Source organism: Sinohyriopsis cumingii, chromosome 1 (genome assembly GCF_028554795.1).
Source record: "Sinohyriopsis cumingii isolate HCF-2022 chromosome 1, ASM2855479v2, whole genome shotgun sequence".
NCBI lineage: Eukaryota > Metazoa > Mollusca > Bivalvia > Unionida > Unionidae > Sinohyriopsis > Sinohyriopsis cumingii.
The window spans coordinates 172,368,717-172,381,302 of record NC_142961.1 but is presented as its reverse complement, the minus strand read 5'-3'; the positions used below and the strand labels follow the sequence as shown (position 1 = coordinate 172,381,302).

At 43.0% G+C, this 12,586-nt stretch overlaps 1 protein-coding gene across 2 annotated transcripts in view; it reads left to right on the top strand.

The window, feature by feature from the left end:
* LOC149808391 (solute carrier organic anion transporter family member 4A1-like) overlaps positions 1-12,586 on the top strand; it is a 123,549-nt gene that overhangs the window by 109,415 nt on the left and 1,548 nt on the right. The gene's annotated exons all lie outside the window — the stretch shown is intronic.

Here is a 12,586-nt window from a genome sequence, read left to right as displayed (position 1 = left end):
TTGGGTAATGTTCTGACCAGTTCTACAGGGGGTAAGGTCACACAAGTGTCCTCCCGAAAGGGTCTTTCAGGCATGTCCACGACAGTCCTGTCCTGGGTGACGGGTTCTCCTGGTACTGTCACTAACACAGGTTGAAAAGTAACTTTTTTCTTTGGACGTTGAAAGGAAGGATCACTACTCTCGAGCATACTGGGCCACTTCTTGGGTCCAAGCCTCAAAAAAGTTGACGAATCTTTTTTTCCCGTAGAGGTCGAGAAGTATCCAGATGAAAACGCAAAGCTTTGAGCAAAAGGAGTCTTTCGTGACCATTTAAGGCCATTGAGGTGGTAAGTACTGATCGTAAAGAGTCCACAAAGAATCGGCTGGTAAACGAAATCCCAGAAAACAAGTCACTAAGACACACACCACTTGTCGACCCAAATTGAATGGATACAATTCTTGTAATAATCGATGGTAATGATCCACGGTTTGAATATGGTCATTGATTTCCTTCCACGGAATCTGTTCAATTACATGTGAGATAAGTCGTGGCATGGCAGCCTGTTTTTATAGTCTCTTTGTTTCGGAAACAATACATGTACTTTTTAGCCAGAGATCTTCGTTCTCCAGTAGGGAATCTAAATCTTGCATACTGTAACCTAAACGTCAGAGTTTGTTTAGAAGTTTCCTCTTCCGCTAAGTAGATTCCACGTAAAATATGTTGGTAATCCTTTAACTTGTCTTCCTCAATGCGTTGCACTAGGTGAATCTCGAAGTAACCAAAATGATCAACACGTGGATCATCTGGGCCCTGGAAGTATTGAACAAGGTCTGACCACTGAAACAATTTCTGACGAATCAGTTCCCTTATACCATTCAGGTACCAGTGGTTAAAGATCTGGTGACGTAACGGATGCAACTGTTCTTTACGTTTCACTTGTATTTTGACCAGCTCTCGGTAAATGCGTTCTCTCAACTCCACAGGCAAAGCACGAATGTTTTCTTGTAAAGTATCCATGAATAGGTCAGTCTGTACAATTCACAATCTTCTTCTAGAGCAAAAGTAATCCACATAGTGAGTAATTTCTGACCACTGCCATTCAGGGTAACGTCCAAGACTCTCACTGAACTCTTTTGATGTGAACGGTCTAGAGTGATATAATACGATGAATGCACACTTGACCCAGAGAAATCTAACACACTGGTTGACTTTTTTCACTTTCCTCTTGTGAATTTCTCGGCACAAAAGTTCTACAGTTACCCATTGAGATTTCACTCTGGCAAACCCCTGCCAAACTTCCTTGTAAATCTTCTCTTGCAGTTCTTTAGGTAATGATTTTCAATATCGTTTTTGAAATGAAGTTTAAATACTGGTCTCGGTGATGTCCAACATTTGACTCCTAGCCAATCTGGTTTCTTCTTCAACGACATGGTAAGTTACTTTAATGTCTCGGTCCCACTAAGGGTAAGTAATGACAATTCGGTGACCAACGAGCATGTTCTAGGTAGGCCGAATCTTGCGGTTCCCAGTGATGAAGTGACACACCGCAACTGAAGCACCTGACTTTATCCCCTTCACCCAAGTAGTAAATTTTGGCTCTGGCTAATTCTTCGGGGGTCGGTCCTCCCAGATACTTAGGCCATTTTCCTTTGAACGATTGAAGACGATTTTCAAAGTCACAGTATTCCGACAAACGCACAGGGAACGAATATTCGTCTTTCACATGTTCGTCTCGATGAGGGTTGGGTGACATGGACAGGAGTTTACGCAGGGCTGGATGACATCCGTAGGGAGGTAGACGTGAAGGTAGACATTCACCTTTAAAACGAAACCCAGTAAAGTGTCCAAGAGGACGAGTGGCATCGCTTTCGCATCCCTCAGGTTTGACACGCACAGCATCACTTTCCATGATAGGGGTAGTGAAAACAAAGTTCCCATGATGCTTTACGGCATCGCTAAGGTTACAGCGTACAGCATCGTTCCCATCGCAAGGCTCACAATCGCATTCCACTTCAGAGCCCCCAAACTTGAATTGTGCCCTTCTGAACGTGTTTTGTGTTTCTCTGAAAGTATTCATCTTGTTCGCTTGGTCTTGGTAGTCACAATGAACTATCCATCTTGGCCATAGCCCCTTTTTATACTAGTCGCAATGCAGTCTCAAGCTTGTACATCGTTCCTTTTTTATGTCTAGTTTTGGAAGGTACCGTCTCTAAGGTACCGTCATAATTGTACCGTAGTGTAATGGGTGGAAAGGCCATAGAAAGGTAAAGGCAATGCGGAGACCATCGAGTATGTTCCAAAAAAGCTGAATCTTTATAGATACCTAGATCGATTCGCAACTTCAGTCCGCAAGCGAAACACTGTACTTCGTATCCCAATCCAGACTCAGGTCCCAAGTAGACAAATCTTGTTCTAGCTAAAACGTTCGAAGAAGGTAATCCTTCCCTATCCGTTGGCCATGCTTGAAACGTTTCCAATCGACGGGAACAATCACAATAGCCAGGTAAGAAGACCGGAAAATGGTAGGGTTTGAACTTGGAGTTCTCACTGGATTTCTCACTCGATTCTTGCTGTGGCGAAGTCATACTTCTGGTGAGTGGCTATCCTCTTACAGCCAATGTTTTATACCAACATGTTCAAACGGTGGTTGGGAAGCCGCACTCGCTTCTGGTACACGATTTGATAGACTTTTTCCAAGGGTCGACTGACGATGTGGTGAGTGGGTAAACGTACAATCTTGCTGGGCTGATAGGTGGTCACTTTAAAGTGTTCATCCTCTCTAGACTGCAAGGCTTCTTTCAATACCCCAAAGTTCACCACTCGACTGGTACGATAATTCAGAGCCTGCCTTCGTTTTTCTCGATGTGGTTTAAAGTGATGCCTTCTTGTTCGTAGTATTTCTCTTTGAATTGTGTTTGGTCTTCGGGAGTGTGACACCAGGAAGGATAGCCGCTGGCTTCTTGCTTCAGTTTCAAAAAGGCATCCACGTAGTCTGCGAAAATGCCTTTCTGAGTAGGGTCACCCTTGTGGTATTGTTGTGTCTTGGGAAAGTGGCAAATTTCGGACACTTGTAACAGTTGGTATCCCATGTCCAGAGCTTTGAACATTTCTACGCTGACCCAGGTTCCCGTCAAGGCCCGTTCTTCCTGGCTGTGCTGACAAGGTTGGTCTTGGTTGCACGTTTCGGCACAAGTACGGCACAAGGGAAACATCAGTTTGCCTTGACAATGGTGAGGTAAGACGGGATGGTATAGGTTCGTGGGAGGCAAAACTTTGCACTTGATCAAGCCTTCGTATTGTCGAATGTTTTTCAGGTCGATGTGTTCCGTTAACAATTGCGGGTGCCCTACAGGAAAGCGACAATATTTGCACACGTAGGGATACAGCGAACACACATCCAAGTATTTGATTTCTTCTCCTTTCTCTTCGTCGGCTTGGTACAGCAAACAGGTGGCATTGGTCCTTCCTCCGTACAAACTATCCCTCGGGTTCAGGGGGTCCATCAGCTTGTAACTTTCCACGAGGCGTTTAAACTCGGGATCGGTTTTCATACGATGATCGTATTCGTGTTCCCACATTTCCACCACTTGGTATCCTTGCTGTTCTAACTTTAGGCGCCGCTGACAAGTGTCCTGGTACAGGTCTTCCATGGTCCGTTGTAAAAACTGATTTTTAGTGTCACGGTCAGGGTAACAGACGGGACATCCGTGAAATAAGCAACCGTTAAACTCGTACACGATCTTGGGGTTTTCTAAGTCCCAGCCATCGACCAAATACGTTCCGATGGTCTTTTCGCCTCCTCCGTTGCGGGCATGCTGAATCCATTTGTCTTCCTTGTCGCACAAGTAATGTAACCAACGTAGGGCTTTTACCGAGTATTGACGTTTGACATAGTGGGTCGTTTGAGGGCTGATGACAGCCACGGTGTTTTCAGGCATGAATCGTTGTCGATACACTAAGGAACACGCTTTGGCAATGGTGCAAGCTTCTTTCAAAGGATCGACCCCTCCGTGTTCCATGAACAGTTCTCGAAATTTTCCACAGCAACGCAGTAAAATGTCCACGTCGGAACGACAATACTTTAGCATTTCTTCCTGAAAGTCGAAAGGGTCCGAGGCGTGAGCCTGGTACCAAGCGTAGAAAGCTTCTCGTTGTTTGGTACGCATGTTGTCGGGGTCGTAATAGTGAGCCTCAGGCAAATGGGGTAGAACGGCGTGTTGGTTGGCTTTCGTATTGAAAAAGTGAGGAAAGTACCCTTTAGCCATTTCTGTCATTCCAAACGTTTTAGGCATTCGACTCAAAGGCATGGCTAAGTAACTCATCGAATCTTTAAACTGCACTTGTCCCACTTGCATGAAAATGATTTTGGCTCCGTTCAAAGTAACTTTAGGACGTTCGGTGCCTTGTTCCGTATAGTACCTCAAAAGAAACTGTCCATCGTATCCGGAGAAATTGTGAGCCATCACTGTGGCATGGCGATGACAATCTCCGTAACGTTCGATGTCCTCTTGGCTCCATGTCTTGTCGATGGGGTCTAAGACACCATCGGGCGAAATCGGCTAGCGTGTTTGGTCCCCGAAAGATTTTTTCACGTCCTCCAGGAATTTTGCTGCAGTGAGGGCAATAACTCAAGATAGGTTCTTGAATGCACTTCTCGCACGCTCGATGAGCCACGCAGAAATTAGGAATGTGAATACCGGTTTCTTGCAAGCATTCGAAATCGAAAAAGATGAAATTGCCTTTCTTCTTGTGTCCATCCTCTTTCTCTGGTTGGAATTGGTCTTTTTGCACGTAGCATTGATGTTCCGAGTCCACGATTCGGTGACAAATGTGACATTTTTTCTTTCCTGAATATACGTGTGCCTTGGCATTATTGGTACGTATGCCTTGGCCACACGTAGGGCACAATCTCAGGAGTTGACAAGCACATTTCTTCTGTGAACCTTGCGCCTTCAAATGTTGTTGGTAACAGGAAGGGCTGACAAACGTGCGCTGACAAGTTGAACAATGCACTGGTTCTTGCCCTTCGCTCAGACAGGGTGGAGAGGCCAAACATCCTGAGCATTTCGAGCCACAATGCTTGTGTTGCTCTCGATTGTTATAGCCATAGTCACATTTCTCACAGTAATATCTGTATCCCAGGAATCCGGTGATGGTGGTAATGGTATCGAAATGGTCATCGTGATGATAGACATGAATGTATTTTCCATCCTTAAAGTCTTTCCCTCGAAACAACAGAGGCCCACGCATTTCTTGAGGGTGCACTTTCAAGGTGTAGCGTGGAGCTAAAATATCTTGCAATGTTTGCATCTCAGGAATGCCACAGGGTGTGTCTGTGGACAGGCCGGCTTTTTGTAACAGGAGTTCTGCTTCACTTCGTTGTTGCTCTTCGTTACGGATCACTGCCATCTCACCTCTGTCTGCGGCGGTTCGAGTCAAAGATTCAGCCAATGTGGGCATGTGAGAAAGCTTGCCAGTAGCTTCTCGTGGGTCGGTGGTTCTTTCCGGGGTTTTCCGGGTTCTTCCTCCACCATTAATACTGGCCGCCATGTATAGCCTATCGTGCTGAAAAATGGCGTTAAACCCCACAACAACAACAACAACACTTCGTTGTTTGGCTCGGTGCGATTGTCGAATGTTCTCCCAGTCTCTTTTCCATTCTACCGTGTCGTTTTTGTTGGTATAGGTTCGTCCCACCACAGTAGCCCTGGCTAAACACATCTGGTCTTCAGGGTTGTGAATTCGGACGAGACTTGTTTTGGTGCTGCGAAGCTCGTCCACCAATAAAATCTTTTTGCGTCCAGTCCCTTGAGGAGGAGAGACGTGGGTCAGGCCCAGTGTGGCTTTTCCATCGGTGATGTCAAACTGGTCATTGGATTGTTGTACGTGTTGAATCTTGTCCATGACTTTGGAAGCAGTCAATTCTGCAGGGCTGCTAAACTCGATCCAAACAGGGGATTTCAAACCGTCGTGTTGTATGGAAAGTCTCAAGCGATCGTCTTCTTTGGGTTGACATTTTCGCTTGAGTGTGGTAAGTAAAGAATCCCACACCCCAGTGATGAACCTTTCTGCTTTCTCCAACAGTACTTCGGACTTGAAATCTTTAAACTTCACCGTGTATTTGTAAGCCGTGGTTCTAAATTTTCTAGAGGAGCGCTTTTCTGTCTCTCGAATATCATAGTACTTTTCAGGGTTAACTAAGGGTGGTGAACTTTGTTTAGAGGGTTTGGATTCTGGTTCACTCATGTCCTCTTCAAAATCACTGGCATGAATTTGTGCCAAGACTTCAGCTCTGGTACGAGGCGATAGATCACGTTTCTGCCTCTTACTTTCTTCTTCTTTCTTCTCAAATGAATTGGATCGTTTCATCTTGATAGAAAAACGTCAAATGACTACAGTTTAAACACCATGGACTAATTTATAGTCCTAGCAGACCAGCGTATATAAAAGGGTGTATGTCTTGCCCTTTCACTATTCATTTCACTCTCAAACTGAGCACAACGATGGAAGAGACTACCCAGATCGAACATTTCATCAGAGCGTTGCGAGGGGTCATTAGAAAATTCTCTTCAGACCAGCCTACGGACTACTCTCCTTCCTTGCGAGATAAAAGTCAAGATACTTGCTATATCTGTCAGAAGAAAGGGCATTGGTCTTCAGAGTGTCCAGACCGTCAAAAAAGAAAAAAAGGGGTTAGAAAAGACAAAAGTCAAGATACCTGTTATTACTGTCAAGAAAAAGGACATTGGTCTCCAGATTGCCCTAAGAAACAAGAGGAGCAAGAAGAGAGGGATTCTGGAGAGGAAGAAGAGAGGGATTCTTCAGAGGAAGAAGAGGAAGAAAGAAGACAATTCTATTTACAAGAGGCAAAGAAAAAGAAACAGGAGGAGAAAAGAAGAAGGGTAGAAAGTGAGGAGGAAGAAGAGAAAAAGCCTGTGACGGTGAAGAAATTGAAAAACCAGAGAGACTAAACAATGAGACAGAAGAAGTGTATGAACTTTTTAAAGTGCTCTGTTGTGAATTGTGAATTGGATTGTTAATATTTATAAAAGAATAAATTAAGTATTAAAAGGTAAGTGTCTTTGGGTTTTGATTTTAAAATAAGAACGTACACTCACACACTCATACACATACTATAGGGTAAAATGGGTTGATTTTTTTGTTTTTTTTTAGTTTGAATGGACGTTGGCAATTGAAAGTCTATCTCTTTTTGAGAGACGTGGGTGGCCCTGAAAAGGGCCTTTTTTTGGTGTAGGGGTGAGTTTAAGCAATGAACTTTAACTGCCTTAAGCCTTTGCCACGGCCAAGGCCTACTTCTGGACTGCGTACTGTTGATGATGATGATGATTTGGTTGAAATCACTAAGGGTGGTACGGTAGGCTTAGTCACAGGGTTGGAGTGTTTAGCTCGGGAAGGTCGTATTCTCTTCGGTCGTGATAAAGAAGTCCGATACATTTGTTTCAGACTTCTTAACTCCGCTAAAATGTCTAACAGTACTGTGACCGTTTGATTTTCACACCCTTGTTTCTTTGTTGTTACTTCTTCTTGTTGTTATTTTTTACTTACCTCTTCTTCTTGCTGTTATTGCTGTAGGAGAAAAGCTTGTTCCGCTTCCTTTTGCTGTTGTATAAATTTCTCCAATTCTTCTTTCTGTCTCTGTCTAAAATTCTCCACGTGCGGTAATGAAGGAGACGAAGGTTCCGGAACAAATTCTTGCGAGGTAAGAAAATCCACAAAATCCCAATTTACCTCTTCTGAAAGTAAGTCCGGGTTCCTTTGGGTGGTCTCCACTGTTGGTGCACCCCAATTGATCGTTTTCTGAGTTTCCGTCATGTTGAATAACTGTTGCATGAATTGACTGCGCACAGCCGCTAGCGAATCTATATAGACCACGTGATGTCACAGACGGCTCTCTTCGGATTGGATGCGGGCTGACTGAATTATGTAACGCGTGTTTGGATTGGTGAATGAACTCAATCCGTTTCAATCCTTCCTCTACCTATAAATAAGCGCAGTTCACTGCATTGATTCACCTGTTCTCGGCGCCTCAAGATGTGGACCACAGTCGAATCTTCCACCCTTGTATCTTCGATGATGTTCAGGACGGACATACCGATGTATGTCCGATCCAAATGGACAGTTATCCATAGGACCGACACCAGCCTATGGATACGTAGGATTTACGTGGAGAGGCAAGGATGCCTCAAAAGAGTGTTAATGTATGGATCTACCATTAGACGAAGCCTAAGACGAAGAAGAGATAGACTTTCAATTGCCTACCCCATTTGTTATTTTTTTATTTTTGTTTAAAAAAAAATAGAGACCCATCAGGTCGGGACCATATTAAAATAGGGTCTCGACCCTGTTCCATTTCCCCTAGTCCCTAGACAGGCCCAGGGTGATTAATGTTAAATTTACATAGACCCTATACCAGCCCAAGATTTTTGTCCATGTTAATTCCCATAGACCCTAGAGTGGCCCAGGGTGATTAATGTTAAATTTACATAGACCCTAGACCAGCCCAAGATTTTTGTCCATGTTAATTCCCATAGACCCTAGAGTGGCCCAGAGGTTTTGTCCATGTTAAATTTACATAGACCCTAGAGTGGCCCAGGGGTGTTTTTAATGCTAATTCCCATAGACCCTAGGGTGGCCCACTTCACTACTGAGCTGCTATGATTGAGCACGCCAGGTAGTTATCTTATCACTATTCTGCCATCGTCGTGCATGATGCTCTGCGAATAAACATATATATAAACGTTTTTAAAACAATATAAGCGAAGACAAGATATGTGTATGTATGTCATTTTATTTCCTGAAATAAAAACTTGAATATCTTTTCAAATGTTAATTAGAGTCAGTAGAACGGGGAAATCATTTGGAATGGGAATTAGTCGGAATCAGTTTTAAAATGATATTGATTTCGAGTGCTACAACGTGACCTGATAGAGCTAGAAAATACAACTATGCACTCCCTGTTGTTACAGTAATGAATACATGCCAAATATGATTAATGAGTTATTCATTTGTTTAAGTCCTCGCAAGACACGATAAAGACTGTTTAAGAGATAGTTCGAGGCAGCCTGTTGAAGATGGTGACGTGTTACAGCAGTGATGCTGGCTCTGATAGTCATTTTGGTGCACGCTTCACGTGCGCTGCGGGAAATAACCTAGTAGCGTGTTCTACTCGGTTTTGTTTAATATGAACGTAGTGACACTTATGTGGCCTCGCTGACATCTTGATACGTTCTACCCTGTTGCTGACGTACACATATAATCTTCTGTTTTTGTTTTGTATGTATCTCAGTATTACGTAAGTGCAGAACTTGATGGAAGCTGATTTGATGTCTATTTGATCTAAAGTCATCATCACTATTTCTGCTGGCAGTGCGGCACCACATAGTTCAAATCTTAGGATTGTGCGTTTGGGCTCTGGCTTTCCCGAGGATGAATCCGATGCGGTGCATTCCCTTGGCATCTGTTGATTTTAAGCAAGCTGTTTCTGGTACGACTTTCGTTGACACATCAGAGAAGACACATATCTTTCTGTACTGGATGTAGAGAGGGAGTTATGAGCAAAACGACGTAGTACCGGAACCTGCTCTAGAGAATGCATAGTATCCTTATATTTTCCAATTCCTGTAACTTTTCTCTGGCTACCAGAGTATCTCAGTCTTGTGTCTTTGATAAAAACACTGAAAATAAAGTCCTCTCTATGGCAACTGGACATCAAGATCATAATCATTTAGATCTTGGCGTGGCCTTGTAAAGGGAATGCCTTCATTACGTAGATGCTGCCAGAGGATCTTTTATGGAGCATCAGGTCAGCGATGGCTAATACGTTCTGCGGACGTTTTAGTAAATCAATGGCCTCTGCATTTGTATATATCGATTTCAGTCCATTGTCTATGCATAAGTTTACTTCTACGAACCGTTTGTCATCCGTACCTGTACTCCTTCAAGTGTTGTCCTTCTTGTTTCATGGATACTGAAGACGTGTATTACTTTCAACCGGTACTCGACACCTCATAGTTGATATAATTGGCACGCTACAGTAGGAATTCTAAGTAATTTCCAGTAATCGTCTGCTAGAACGACAAAACAGTAAAACATCTGCTTGATAAAGGCTGTTACAGCGACAGGTCCCTCCCTGAAACGGATTACCACTAATGGGAGGTTGTTGGTAAGGAAGCAATCATTCATATAGATGCCTTGAAATTGAGCACTTGAATCAAGCATCACTCTGGTTTTACCTGGTTTTTGTTGTGGTAAATTTCAAAGGTCGGCATATAACAGCATTCTTCATGATGGCCATCGTCGAATATCTTTCTCATAGAGGCAACGGATGTATGCTTTGTCTCCGGTTTCTTGTCCGCCAAGGTACGACGTAGCGACGCGAGTCAAGTGAGAGCCTGCTGTTTATTGTTAGGACGTTGGCGTCTTGTGGTATGAAACTGGAGTGGAGTTAACCAGCTGTTTGATGTATCTTGGACTTATTCTTTGCCCATTTTTTCAGGAATCATTTGTCCTCGATTAAACAGGCTAATTGTCGTCGTTTTTTGGTGTCTCGAACACAATGTCCAGGACCACAGTCCCCTGTTATTGATGAATCTTGTGTGTAGGTCTAGTTAATATAGCATTCTTAATTACTGTTGCCGAGTCGCTGCGTCACGTGGAAGTGGTTGGGACATAGTCTGAAAAGAGACATGCTCCCATTTTCTAGTACACATGTAGTGACGGAGCTGACATTGACAGGTTTACTCACATTCCCGAATCAAATGTCGCCTACGATTACCCATCCAAGGTCGAGTCTTTGTACATGGGACGATGTTGGGATCGCTGTGATGCTCTCCACTCTTGTGCACTCTTAACGTATCTCTGCCCAGCAGAATTAAAATCTGCACGTCATGATCTAGTGGTACGATATGGTTGGCTACAGGCTGCAAGTGAAATGATGATTCGACACGTCAGATGTGAGAATTTTTCTTATTTTTCGGCTTTTAGTTACATTGTAGCAATATGTTCTGCCGTCTACAGTCTATATCATGTAACCGTTGCTTCTCCCCCCCCCCTCAGATTTGTATATGTTCTGCGTGTGTACGTAGAAAAACTTCTATGTTCGCCGAATAGATCAAAGAAGTGTGGTCTTGTCAGTGAGTTAATACTTTGATCGAACAAGATGGTGTATATCCTTATTTGCTTTCTCAGGCTGTCCCTTGGGTGCGCTCTAACTATGCATATTTTAGAGAAACATCTTCCATCAAATATCCTCTCCACCCACAGGAGCTCGTATCGTTGCTTAAAATTGACCTGTCATACATGTACTATATAATAACTACAAGGAGGACACTTCTTTCCTTGCTCGCGCGACCTATTTAAGAATAAACGCTATTTCAAGCTACGCTTTGTGTAGCTTATTAAATTTGGTACCGATATTTAGCTCAAGCACTCTACTGTGTATCCATATCAAAAGTTTGACTTAATATCATACCTTTAAGGAATGCCAAATCATTCCCCACGGTACCGCTTGACATGGTCCTGATCGCGCCCGCTTAATGTGTAGAAACAACGCCCTGAATGGAATGCTACCTTCTCATTGGCCAACTGAAAATAAGTTATAAATAAATACTGGACGTCATTTTCTTTTACCAATGGGAGGACATTATTCCATTCAGCGCTTCGTTCTTGCATATAAGCGGGCGTGATCAGGGCCATGTCCAGTTTTGAAAAGTAGAATCCTATATTCTTCGCAATAGTAGAGAGAAAAATTGATACCCTAACTTGCTTCTTGTAATGTTTGTTCGTATAAGGCTGTCACATTCTTGGTCGATAACTTTCTACAGGTCTCTTTCCTTTCTTTAATATTTGTCTTTGTTGAAAATGATAAATATTTTCTGGCAGTAGCTGGTAACGTTCATTGCTGGATCTCAACTGTTTACAGCCCGCAAGATCTGCACTTCAGCGTTCATAGTATTTGCAATGTTGAAAGTGTCACCTTCAATCTTATCCCATGCTCTTTCTAATTTTTCATGATACTCATCTGTTAGTTTAGTATTTATCCACTGCCTTTTGTGTTAACCTAAGTGTCTAACGTAATCTTGTGTATACTGCTGAGATTGCGCTAAAGCTTCAGTACCAGATGTCTCGGTAAGATAAGTAATTGTTTTGCTCTGCCATAATTCACTGTTTGTAGAAATACTGTAGGTGAAGTTCGATTGGTACGTTATCTACAGCTGAGTTCATTGATGACAGGAGCGCGATGGCTGATGTCCTATTCTCTCTCTCTCTCGTCAGGAAAATGTAACGTTTGCTCAAGTTCAGTTCGAAGATGCTTAATACCAGCTGTTGCGACTAAACATATATTAAAAACACTGCTGCAGCTATATAAGCGAAGACAGGATAAATTTCTGTATTCCATTATATTTACTTAAATAATAACTCGAATTTCATTTGAATCGGTTAGATCATAAGCAGTTTCACTCATTCAGAATCAGAATGAGTTGGAATAGTCTGAAATGATATTGCTTTCAAGGGCAACAATGGGAACCGATGGAACAAGAAAATACATTAACTCATCTCTGAGCTCCATGTTGTCATAGTGATGGT